We start from the raw sequence: 13,696 nt of genomic DNA, 5'->3' as shown, positions 1-13,696 counted from the left end.
CGCTGAGGAGCCAAGATCTGTTGACTGAAGTGAGAAGCCCAGTGTACGGTCAGCTACACTGTGGGTGTGGGATATATGCCTGTATATGTGTGTATGTGTGCGTGTGGGGGTGTGCTCATGGGTGTACATATGCGGATGTGGAGGTCAGAGGTCATCCTTTGGCGTCCTTCCTCAGGAGCCATCTATCTTGTTTGGTAGATTTTCTTTTTAGATTTATGTTGACTATCTATTTGTGCGTTTGTGTGTGCGCCCAAGCTCTCGAATGTGGACTGGTACCCTGCGAGATCAGAGGAGAGCTTTGGATCCTCAGTTGTCGGAGTTATAGACAGTTGTGAGCCATCTGATGTGAGCTCTGGGCTCTGCAAGAGCAGCAAGTGTTTTTAATCACTGATTCGTCTCTCCCGACCTTGTTTTAGTCTTTGATCGGGGTGTCTCAGTGCTCTGGGGCTGGCCAAGTAAACTAGGCTTGCTGGCCAAAGAGTCCAAGGGACAGTGCTACCTTCACCTCCCCAGCACTGGGATTACAACCACATGACACCTCTCCTAGGTTTTGTTTTGGGTTTTTCGAGACGGTTTCTCTGTGTAGCTTTGAAGCCTGTCCTGGATCTCACTCTGTAGACCAGGCTGGCCTGGAACTCACAGAGATCCGCCTGGCTCTGCCTCGCAAGTGCTGGGATTAAAGGCAAGTGGCACCACCACCCAGCTTGTTTCTTTATTTTTTTAGTTAAAAAAATTATTTGTAGGGCTGGAGAGATGGCTCAGCAGTTAAGAGCACTGACTGCTCTTCCAGAGGACCCAGGTTCAGTTCCCAGCACCCATATGGTAACTAACAACTGTCTGAAACTCCAAGATCTGACACCGTCACACAGATATATACATGCAGGCAAAACACCAATGCACATAAAATAAAAATTAAAAAAATTTAAAAATAACTTATTTGTGGTGGTGCATACCTTTAATCCCAGCACTCAAGAGGCAAAGGCAGGTGGATCTCTTGAGTTCGAGGCCAGCCTGGTCTACAGAGCAAGTTCCAGGACAGCCAGGGCTACACAGAGAAACCCTGTCTTGAAAAACAAAGAAAAATTATTTGTGGAGCTGGAGAGAGGGCTCAACAGTTAAGAGCACTGGCTGCTATTCCAGAGAACCCAGGTTCAATTCCCAGTGCCCACATGGCAGCTCACTGTCTGTAACTCCAGTTCCAGGAGATCTGACACCCTCACAACAATGCACATAAAAAAAATTATTTTATTAAAAAAAAAAAAAAAAAAAAGAACACTCACTCCTCTTACTGAAGAACCAGTTTTGGTTCCCAGCGTCTATATCATCACTCCTGTTCCAGGGGATCTGATGCCCCCTCCAGGAGGACATCTAGCAACTGAGGTGTCTACTGTCATGGTTCGAATTAGAGGCATCTGTCACTAGGAAAGTGAGCCTGAAGTCAGAGTTTATACAGAATCTCCATAAGATGGCAGCAATTCTTCACAGACACGTGAAAAACGCTCTTACTTGAAATTTTAATTATTTTTACTGGCAACTGAGATTGGTTTTTAGGGACTTCAACTTTGCCTGCCTTGAACTAAAATGTATAATTTAACAATGTTGAAACTGGACCAGGCATGGGGTGGTGTATGTCTGTAATCCCAATACTTCAGAGGTCAAAGGTCTGAAGTTCAGGGCCAGTCAGGGCTACAGGAAATCCTGTCTAAAGATGACAGAGATGGGCTGCCGAGATGGCTGGGTGGGTAAATGTGCTTGCCGCCAAGCCTCACGAGCTGGGTTTAGATCTCTGGGAACCACGTGGTAGGAAGAAAGAACCAACTCCCATGAGTTGTCCTCTGACCTCCATATGAGCACATGGCACACGTGCACCCCCATGCACAAATACACAAATAGATTTAAAAAAAAAAAGATGGAGAATGGTTAAGGGAGACATGGGGTGAGAGGTGGCGCACACCTTTAATCCCAGCACTTGGGAGGCAGAGGCAGGCGGATCTTTGTGAGTTCGAGGCCAGCCTGGACTATAGGGCGAGTTTCAGGATAGCCAAAGCTGTTACACAGTGAAACCCTGTCTCTAAAATAAAACAAAAAACCCAAACAAAAAGACATGGGACATTGAGCTCTATGCACATGCATAGCACATGCGCACGAGCACACACACACACACACACACACACACACCACAAATCTCTGAGTTGGAGGCCAGCCTGATCTACAGAGTGAGTTCCAGGACAGCAGGGCTATACACAGAAAAGACCAAAAAAAAAAAAAAAAAAAAAAAAAAAAAGAAAAGAAAGAAAGAAAGAAAGAAAAGAAAAGAAAATAGCTCCATTTGTGCATTTGTGTGTGTGAGTGCACATGAGGGCATGCCTGTATGGGCACAGGAGTACCATGGCATGTGTAGGTCAGAGGACTACCTGCTGGAGTTGGTTTTCTCCTTCTCAAATGGGGGTCCTATAGATCAACTCAGGTCGTCTGCTTTTGTGGCGAGTCCCTTAACCCGCCGAGCTGTCTTGTTGTTGTTGTTGTTGTTGTTACTGTTGTTTTTGGTTTTTCCAGACAGGGCTTCTCTGTGGAGCTTTGGAGCCTGTCCTGGATCTCGCTCTGTAGACCAGGCTGGGATCCAAGGTATGTGCCACCACCACCTGGCTTTCCCAGGTAATTTCTAAATTAAAAATTCAATTCCTAACAAGTGGAAACAGTATTTGTTGCCCTGGTGAATAAAATGAAGCGAGCTGTGAGTGATTTTTATCCATGGAAGTGTCTCATGCTTTGGAACCGATGGAGTCTGTCCGGTTTTCCTTCCTCAAGCAGGCTGCCCTGTTTGTTTTTTCTTCTCTCTCTCTCTCTCTCTCTCTCTCTCTCTCTCTCTCTCTCTCTCTCTCTCTCTCTCTCTCTCTCTCTGTTTTGTTTTGTTTTGCTTTTCAGGACAGAGTTTCTCTGTGTAGCCCTGGCTGTCCTGGAACTCACTCTGTAGACCAGGCTGGCCTCGAACTCATCTGCCTAGTACTGGGATGACAGGCCTGCGCCACTACCACCCGGTCTCTTTTTCCTTCAAAATTAATTTATGTATCAGCCGAAGTGCATTATTTAGTAGTGTGTGTATCCACTGGCATGCCCTTGTGTCTGTGCCTGTCACGTGGCATGCATGTGGAGGTCAGAGCTGGTTCTCTTCTCCCACCATGCGGATTCCAGGATCACCAGGGGCTGGACCAAAGGTCACCAGGCTTGGCCGCGAGCGAGCGCCTTTACCCGCTGGGCCACCTCTCCAGCTTTTGTGTCTGTGTTCTCCAGATTGATACTCTTCTCAGATTACATGGGGAGGAAACCAGTCAACAAATGGCCAGCCCTACCAGATTGTGACTGAGAACAGAACACAGAACGGGGCAGTCCTGACCCAAGAGAAGGGCTTCAGCCTGGGAGCCCACGGCTGGGAAGAAAGAGCATCTGAGCCCCCCGCTCCCCCTCCCCTTCTGACTCGCTAAGCAGTTTTGTTTTTGACAAGATCTTCTAGAGCCTAGAATGACCTTGAACTTCTGAGCCTCCTGCATCCGTCTCCTGAGTGCTGGGATGACAGAATTGTACAACCAAGCCTAGCTCTGTTTTTTAATGGTGTGTGTGTGTGTGTGTGTGTGTGTGTGTGTGTGTGTGTCTTCACATATTTGAAGTGAAGATCAAAGGAGTGATTTGCAAGAGTCACTTTTTGCCTATGGTGGGCTCTAAGCTCAAACTCATATTTCAGGCTTTTATGGCAAGCACCTTCACCGGATGAACCATCTCACCTGCTTTGGATTACTGTTTTGTTTTTTGTTTTTGTTTGTTTGTTTGTTTTTTAAAGACATTTTCTTTTCTTTTTAAAGATGTATTTGTTTAGAAGAGTGCATCAGATCTCATTACAGATGGTTGTGAGCCACCATATGGGTGCTGGGAATTGAACTCAGGACCTCCGAAAGAGCAGCCAGTTCTTAACCTCTGAGCTATCTCTCCAGCCCCTGAATTGCTGTTTGAGACCATATTACACTATAGCCCAGGCTAGTCTGGGATTCACTGTGTATCCCAGACTGGCCTTAAACACCTGCAATCCTCCTGCCTCAACCTCCTGGCTGCTGGGTTTCATTAAGATTCCATAGAGGCTGATTGGTGGTGGCGCATACCTTTTAATCCCAGCATTCAGGAGGCAGAGGCAGGAGGAGGATCTCTGTGAATTCAAGGCCAGTCTGGTCTACCGCCAAAGCTACACTTAGTAACTGTATCTCGAAAAACCAAAAAGAAAAAAAAAAGATTCCATAGCAAATTTTCATTCTTTGAAATGACATTGTTTTGTTGGGGGGAGGTCCACATCCACGGGTGTGGAGGTTAGAGGACAACCTGTAGGAATCATTTTCTTTTTCCACCATGTGGGTTGTGGGGTTCGAACTCGGGTCCTCGGCCTTGGCGGCAAGCACTTTTACCAGCTGAGCCTTCTCACTGGCCCCAGAGCAGCACTTTAACCATCCTTTTGGCAGAATGACTCAGCATTGAAAGGGGTTTGCTGGTGACCTGTAATTTGCTAGATCTTTAATTTAATATAATTATGACGCTCCTGAAATTCGTGCCTCTCTAACTGAAGCCATTGACGTGATCCTTGAGGACGTCACTGCTTTCCTGCCATTGACCCCTTGGTGTCTCTTCCCTAAAATGGTGCCTAAAATAAGATTGCATTCAGGGTAGTTGTTGTTTTACTTCATTATTATTATTGTTGTTGTCGTTATTGTTTTGTTTTCCAGACAGGGTTTCTCTGTGTAGCCCTGGCTGTCCTGGAACTCACTTAGTAGCCCAGGCTGGACTCGAACTCACAGAGATCCACCTGCCTCTGCCTCCTGAGTGCTGAGATTAGAGGCGTGCCCCATGACTGCCAGGCCACTTAACTGTTCTTACAGAGGACCTAGGTTTAGTTTCTCGTACCTATATGACTGTTCACAGCCATCTGTCACACTAGTTCCAGGGAATCTGATGCCCTCCTCTGGCCCCTAAGGACACTAGGCATGTTGCACAGGCAAACATTCTTACACATTTTGAAAAAATAAACCCAAATAGAGCAGGTGAGGGAGGGCCTTGCTGCCAAGCCCAGCTGGAATTCTAGCCCTAGGACTTAAATGGTAGAAAGAGAGAACAAACTCCTGAAAATCATCCTCTGACACAGACACACACACACACACACACAAACACATACAGACACACACACAAACACATACACACAGAGAAAGACACAGACACACACACACACACATAGTCACGCACACACACAAACACACAGATGCACACAGACACAAACACACATACACTCACACACAAAGACACAGGCACACACTCACACACAAACAGACACAAACACACATACACTCATCACACAGAAAGACACAGTCACACACACACTCACACACTCACAGAGACAGATGTACATACACACACAGTTGCACGCTCACACACACATTCTCACACACACACAGACACACTCACACAATGTAATTTTTAAAAATCAAAATAAACAAATGTCTCTCTGTTTGAACCGGTGCATACCCACAGAGAGGTTTCTCACAACACAATGTCAAGCAGAAACCGGACACGAAACCAGACATAAAAGAACGGAGGGGGGGGGGGGCTGGGGTGGGGCTTAGCAGTGTGCTTGCCGAGCACACACACAAGCTTGAGGTACATCCCCAGGGCTGCAAAACAAAACAAAGAAAGCCCAGCATTTTGGAGATCAAAACCCGAGTGCAGGTGTGGGAGGAGGCCCGGGGCTCAGTGCTGGGGCCTGGGAAACTCACAAAGAAAATTCTGGTTCTGCCGGTTTACCTAGGAGGGGTTTGTCTCAGCCCGCCTCTCTAATGCTGTCCTCCCCTGCCAAGTTGGCAAACGGTCAAGAAAGGTTAGATCTGGAAGGAACCAGGGGGAAGTGCCCTTGAGAACAGCAACAGAAACCAGCTAAAAGTTCTATACACATTCCGTGTCAGAGACTGCTATGGTTTTCTTTCTTCTCCTTTTTTGTTTTTGTTTTTTTTGTTTGTTTGTTTGTTTTGGTTTTGTTTTTTTGTTTTGTTTTTCGAGACAGGGTTTCTCTGTGTAGTTTTGTGCCTTTCCTGGGACTCACTTGGTAGCCCAGGCTGGCCTCGAACTCACAGAGATCCGCCTGGCTCTGCCTCCCGAGTGCTGGGATTAAAGGCGTGCGCCACCACCACCCGGCTGTTTTGTTTTTTTGAGACAGGGTTTTTCTGTGCAGCTCTGATTGTCCTGGAACTCACTCTGTAGACCAGAGGCTGGCCCTAAACTCACAGAGATCTACCTACCTCTACCTCCTGAGTGCTGGGATTAAAGGTGTGTACCACCATGCCAGGCCACCTTTTTTTTTTTTTTAAGATAGGGTCTCATGTAGCCCAGGCTAGCCTCGAATTCAAACTTGCTATGTAGCCAGAGATGACCTTGAATTCCTGAGCCTTCTACTTCCACTTCCTGAGTCCTGGCATTACAGGCATGCATCACTACATCTGGTTTTTGCAGTGCTGGGATTTGAACTCAGTACTTCTGTACTTCTTCCATGGTAGGACAGAACTCTACCATCTGAGCTACTACGTGCCCGGCCCCCTCTGTGTTCTTGTTCTAGACATTTGAAAACAAAAAACAAAAACAGGGATGCCTAGGGACAGTGATGAGATGGCTCAGTAGGTTAAGGTGCTTGCTGCCAAGCCTGAGGATCTGAGTTCAATCCCCGGAGCTCACACAGTGGAAGAAAAGAACCAGCCCTTCCAAGTTGTCCTCTGACGGCCACACACAAGCTGTGGCATGTGTATGCCCACACACATTAAATATATAAATGTAATAATAATAATAATAAAAAACAACAACACAGTGGCACCTAACCATCTCACCCTCCTTTAAAACTAAAGTCACAAAGGTGAGTGTTTGACGTAGCTTGCTGTCCACTTTTTTATTCTTTTTTTTTTTTTTAAGATTTATTAAAAATAAATATACAACATTCTGCCTCCATGTATCCTTGCATGCCAGAAGAGGGCACCAGATCTCATTATGAGCTCTCTGTGAGCCACCATGTGGGTGCTGGGAATTGAACTCAGGACCTCTGGAAGGGCAGTCAATGCTCTTAACCTCTGAGCCATCTCTCCAGCCCCACTTTTTTATTCTTTTTGAGAAAAGGTTTTACCGTGCAGCTCAGGCTGGCCTCCGACTTTGCATTGGTCTTCGCCTCCTGGCGCTGGTGCACCTCCACGCCTAACTACTGACTCTCCACTCTTACAACATCTGTGTTCAGAACCCCCAAAGGCATGCGAGAAGCCCCAGTTGCCTGGGGTCCCAGGAACAGCAAAACCTCACTGAGAGCTCACACTGTGATGAAATCACCTCCGAGAAGAAGCAGTTGCTTTGTGGGAACAAGCTTGTCCCCTCAAGCAACGGAGACTTCTTCAGAAACCTTGCAGAATGAGAGCTGAGATGTCAATCATGCAGACCTCAGCTTGACCATGCCTGCTTAATTACACAGAGCTCTCGAACCAGCCCCCATGCTTCCAGTGTTTAAACCTAGAGCTCCTGTCAGTACCCCCAAAGATGGATTTGGGGGCCAACGGCCCCTTTGTCTAGACTTTTTAATATGGAGTCTCTTTTTTATGATTTTCACAATTGTTCCCCCTCTTCCTCCTCCATTATCTTCTATATTTTCCCCTTTATTTTGTATGTATATGTATGTGCACATAGGTACCATAGTGCTTGTGTGGCACTCAGAGGACAACGGGCAGGAGTTTTTTCTCTCCTACCATGTAGGTGCCAGGGATTAAACGCAAGCTGTCCATCTTGACGGCAAGCACCTTTACTCACTGAACTAACTTGACAGCTCTTGTTTTTATTTTTGAGACAGGGTTTCCCATAGCCCAGGATAGCCTAGAACTTATGGCTGAGGATGAACCTTGAATTTTTTTTTTTTGAATTTTTTTTTTAAAGATTTATTTATTTGCTGGGTGGTGGTGGCCCATGCCTTTAATCCTCAGCACTCAGGAGACAGAGCTAGGTGGATCATTGTGAGTTCGAGCCCAGCCTGGTCTACAGAGTAAGTTCAGGACAGGCTACAAAGCTACACAGAGAAACCCTGTCTTGAAAAACAAACAATGAAAACAACAAAAATGTATTTATTTAATGCACATTGGGGTTTTGCCTGCATGTATCTCTGTATGGGGGTGTCAGATCCCCTGGAACTAGAGTCACAGACAGTTGTGTGTAGGAGTTTTCTGTTCCTCCAACTGCTCCCCAAATAAACACAGAGACTTAATATTAATTATAAACGATCAGCTGATAGCTTAGGATTATTTTTTAGCTAGCTTTTAGAAATTAAATTAACCCATTTCTTTCTTTTTTTTTTTTTTTTTTTTTTGGTTTTTCGAGACAGGGTTTCTCTGTGTAGCTTTGCGCCTTTCCTGGAACTCACTTGGTAGTCCAGGCTGGCCTCGAACTCACAGAGATCCGCCTGGCTCTGCCTCCCTAGTGCTGGGATTAAAGGCGTGCGCCACCACCGCCCGGCTTTTTTTTTGGTTTTTTGAGACAGGGTTTCTCTGTGTAGCTTTGGCACCTTTCCTGAAACTCACTTTGTAGCCCAGGCTAGCCTCAAACTCACAGAGATCTGCCTGCCTCTGCCTCCCAAGTGCTAGGATTAAAGGTATGTGCCACACCGCCCGGCTTAAATTAACCCATTTCTATTCATCTATGTGCTGCCCTGTGAGGGGTCCCTGAACCTAAGTCCCAGTTCAGGGCACCATCAGTGGGAGGACAGCTCCCACTTTTTCCTATACAGAGGAGAGAGGGATAAGAAATACCAGGTAGAGAGAGAGCTAGACAAGGAGAAGAAAGACAGAAACACAGGATATCTTCCAGGAGGACCTGGATCAAAATCCACTGGCCCAGAACTTTATTCAAAAGGGTTTTTTATAGCAATGCCAAGGGGTGAGGCAAAAGACCTCCCCCTTGCTAGATACAGCCAAGTGTAGACCCTTTCAAACACCTACTAAACACACCCATGGGTAAATCATCCCCATATGCAGCCCTGCTGGGTAAAGCAAGCTCAGATTATCTGATCCTGAGTAATTTGGACCTCCACAAATTCCCTCTTCTTAATAATATAAATCTCAGTCAGGCAGTGGTGGTACACGTCTTTAATCCCAGCACTTGGGAAGCAGAGCCAGGTGAATCTCTGTGAGTTCAAGGCCTGTCTGTTCTACATAGTGAGTTCCAGGACAGGCTCCAAAGCTACACAGAGAAACTCTGTCTCAAAAAAAACAAAAACGGGCTGGAGAGATGGCTCAGCGGTTAAGAGCACTGGCTGTTCTTCCGGAGGTCCTGGGTTCAGTTCCCAGCAACCACATGGTGGCTCACAACCATCTGTAATGAGATCTGGCGCCCTCTTCTGGCCTGCAGGCATACATGCAGGCAGAACATTGTATACATAATAAATAAATAAATCCTTAAAAAAATAATTTAAAAAAAAAAAAAAAAAAAAAAAAAAACAAGCCGGGCGGTGGTGGCATGCACCTTTAATCCTAGCACTTGGGAGACAGAGGCAAGCGGATCTCTGTGAGTTCGAGGCCAGCCTGGGCTACAGAGTGAGTTCCAGGACAGGCTCCAAAGCTACACATAGAAACCCTGTCTCGAAACCCCCCCCAAAAAAAACCCAACAAAAAACAATAACATAAATCTCAAGTGAGGGTACAGAACTTATTTCTATGCAGCTCTGAATCCACTAAGAGCTTGCAAGTATCTGGAATAATTATAGCAATACACCTGCTGCTTATAGCTGTTATGCCTCCTAGCAAAGGAGTAGAGGATGATAAAGATGGAATGGCCTTTTTGAATGGGTCTAAGATGTAGTCTTAGCTGTACCAAGCTCTTCTTTAAATCAACAAACTCCTGATGCAAACACATCAAATAAATCAGTAAACTCCTGATGCATTTGCATCAAACCTAAAAACTTCCTTAGCTTCACCAAACCATGGGTCATCAATATCAACAGGTTAACATAATTCTAGCATGAATATTACTACACACAATTACAATTCTTTTTTCTTTTTAATTTTTTTTTTTGTTGTTGTTGTTGTTGCTTTGAGACAGGGTTTCTCTGTGTAGCTTTGCACCTTTCCTGGAACTCACTCTGTAGTCTAGGCTGGCCTTGAACTCACAAAGATCTGCCTACCTCTGCCTCCCCAGTGCTGGGATTAAAGGCATGCATCACCATGGCCTGGCTTCTTTATGATTTTTTTAAACTTCATCTTGAGCCTAGTTAGAAAAAAAAAACCAAACTTCTACATTTTTACCCAAAACAGTTCATAAGTCATCACAGTTAATAGAGTCTATGGGTGAACCCAAAATTCCATTGCAATTGAATCACTCCTGTCTGTCCCATTTCTCAAGTCTGAAAAGTTTAAAAAGACAGTTTTGGTACCAGTTTTAAACATTCAAACTCAGAGCATGGCTCGTCAGCCACCCCTAAGTCTTTGTACAGCTGTCAGAGTCATAATGACTCTAAAGCAAACAGCTCCAAAAATGAGGAGTCCCATAACCAAAACGTTTTTTGTTTTCAGTTCAAGCAAGACTCCCTGAAACTTTCGTTCTCTGCTACAGCTGTGCTTTGCAGTCTGTAGCCTTTCCCCTAAGGCCATTTTTGCTCCAGGGCAAAAGCTATTAGCTGGTTGGGACAGTCCTTTCAAAAGAGACCTTTTTTTTTTTTTTAATTACACTCATGATATTAATTACATTTGTGGTATTCATTGATTACATTCACAATATTCATTCAATAATTATATTTATGATTTCATTAATTACATTAATTGTATTGATTTATTACATTCACGATATTATGTCCTGATACTACTGTCCATTTGTGGGGTTTTTCCATCACACAAAACAGAGATTCTTGCCGAGCGGTGGTGGTGCACGCCTTTAATCCCAGCACTCGGGAGGCAGAGCCAGGCAGATCTCTGTGAGTTCGAGGCCAGCCTGGGCTACCAAGTGAGTCCCAGGAAAGGCGCAAAGCTACACAGAGAAACCCTGTCTCGAAAAACCAAAAAAAAAACAAAAAACAAAAACAAAAACAGAGATTCTGTACTTAGGAAATCATTGCTCTATATTCCTTTCTTCTCCATCTTGAGATAACGTCTAATCTTCCTGTCTCTATGAATTTGCATATTCTAGATTTTTGTCTAATCTTCCTGTCTCTATGAATTTGCATATTCTATATTTTTCATGTAATATAGTTCTATAGTATTTGTCCTCTTTTTTTTGAATGTAAAAACATCTTATGTACAACTGCAGGAGAAATAATACACAGACAGCTTGAACATAAAAACAGGTTATAATTCGAAAGTCCAGGGTTATTTGAAACTGGAAAATATTTTCTCTGTAGAAAATAGTAAAAATGGTAACATTTCCCAATAAGCCAAAAGAGACTTTCTTACAGCCAGCAAACAAACTGCATGGCTTTTTGCTCCTGGCTCTCGCCCACTCTGTCTGTGACTCTGTAACCAGCATATCTGCCAAGGACCTCCATGTCCTGAGGCTAGAGGGCTTTCAGTCGCCTGGTGCCACATGGGCTCAAGATTCCTCCCACTGCTACAAGCCGCAGCTTTTATTCAGCAGCCCTGGCTCTGGGAGGAAACTCAGCCATGGCCAGTCAGAAACTCAGCCATGGCCAGTCACAGCCACAGCATTACCCACTCCTCTGGTGGTCCTCATGTCCTGTGCTCTGCCTCTTTTGTGTATCCAAACACCGATGCCAGGCGCACGGCTCTGCTTTACCCTGTCACTGGGTACTCGGTCTAGCCTAGGTTTCAGAGTCCCGAAGCACAGCTCTGCCTCACCCCAGCAGTTCCCTGGGCTCCAGGGATTCTCAGCTGCTCATCTAGCCGATGACATTGCTGTTCCACCTGGGGTGGCAGTCTTGTCTGCCATCTCTGCTGCTCACCACGGATCACTGTTCACCTTTCCCGGGATGTGGCATCTCTTCTGGGCTCTTTAAGCCACTGCCTAACACTTGCCTCTCTCGCTGCATGGCATCTCTGCTGCACTCCTTATCGAGGCTTCCTCTCAGCAGAAAGCTTGCTTACCCTGGCTGTTCCAGCTGCCTCTCGGGCATCTGCCGCCAGCACTGTGCTGATGCCTCTCAAGTCTCAGCTGCTGCTGCTTGGCTGCTGCTGCTTCATCTGGCTCTGGCGTCCCCCATTGTTAACGGCTTCTGGAGCTTCTGAAGCCACTCAGACTGCCAAGTTCTCAGTCTGCTATGGACACTGCTTTCTGCGCCCCCACGGCTTCTGGAGCTTCTGAAGCCACTCAGACTGCCAAGTTCTCAGTCTGCTATGGACACTGCTTTCTGCGCCCCAGGTTCTACTCATACTTGGGGAAAACCTACTCTACTCTAAATTACTATTTTGTTAAACCTTTACCATGTCCCTAGACTTAAAGCTTAAATTCCTCAAACTTTACAAAAACTTTTAAAATAATTTTTAAATTATTTATTTTTATTCTATGTGCACTGGTGTTTTATGCCATGAGTGTTGGGTCCCCTGGAACTGGAATTACAGGCAGTTATGAGCTACTATGTGGGTGCTGGGAATTGAACCCAGGTCCTCTGGTAGATTAGTCGGTGCTCTTAACCACTGAGCCATCTCTCCAGGCCCTAGTATACAAAAACTTTTTTTACAGCTTTAGAGAGAGAAACATAGAAACAGAGACAGAGACAGATACTTGATGCAGCCTAACTTTTACTACTCTCTTTTATATTTATAAGTACTCCCAAAGATTAAAATACTACTGCCTCAACTTAATTTACTACCAGGCATGCCCCCTGCTCTGTGGTGGCCCCTACTCTCCTTTTGCCAAGTCCCTAGTTCAGGTGCCATCTGTGAGGGTCCTTGAACCTAAGTTCCTGTTCAGGGCACCATCTGTGGGAGGACAGCTCCCACTTTTTCCAAGGTTCCTATGCAGAGGAGAGAGGGATAAGAAATATCAGGTAGAGAGAAAGCTAGACAAGGAGAAGAAAGACAGAAACACAGGATATCTTCCAGGAGGACCTGGATCAAAATCTACTGGCCCAGAACTTTATTGAAAAGGGTTTTTTTTATAGCAATGCCAAGGGGCGAGGCAAAAGACCTCCCCCTTGCTAGATACAGCCAAATGTAGACCCTTTCAAACACCTACTAAACACACCCATGGGCAAATCATCCCCATATGCAGCCCTGCTGGGTAAAGCAAGCTCAAATTATCTGATCCTGAGTAATTTGGGCCTCCACACGGGCCCGAGGCTTGTTTACCTCATCTATGAAGTTCCCATATTGCTTCTTTCATATCTAACTCCTGCCTCCCTAGACTCTGCCCTTCTTCCCAGCGTCCTTAGTCTGGCTCTCCCGCCCAATCTCTTGTTGCCCAGTTATAGACCAGTCAGCTTTTTATTAACCAATGAGAGTAATACTTATTTGCAGTGCACAGAGATTGTGCCACAGCAGTTGTGAACTGCCATTTGGGTGCTGGAAATTGAACCCGGGTTCTTTGGAAGAGTAGCCAGTGCTCTCAACCACCAAGTCATCTCTCCAGCTCCGACCCTTGATTTTTGTTTGTTTTGTTTTGTTTTTCGAGACAGGGTTTCTCTGTGTAGTTTTGGTGCCTAACCAGGATCTCG

The sequence above is a fragment of the Peromyscus eremicus genome, chromosome 23, assembly GCF_949786415.1.
Source record: "Peromyscus eremicus chromosome 23, PerEre_H2_v1, whole genome shotgun sequence".
In the NCBI taxonomy this organism is placed as follows: domain Eukaryota; kingdom Metazoa; phylum Chordata; class Mammalia; order Rodentia; family Cricetidae; genus Peromyscus; species Peromyscus eremicus.
The sequence above is the reverse complement of the archived record's forward strand: the minus strand, read 5'-3'. Positions refer to the sequence as shown.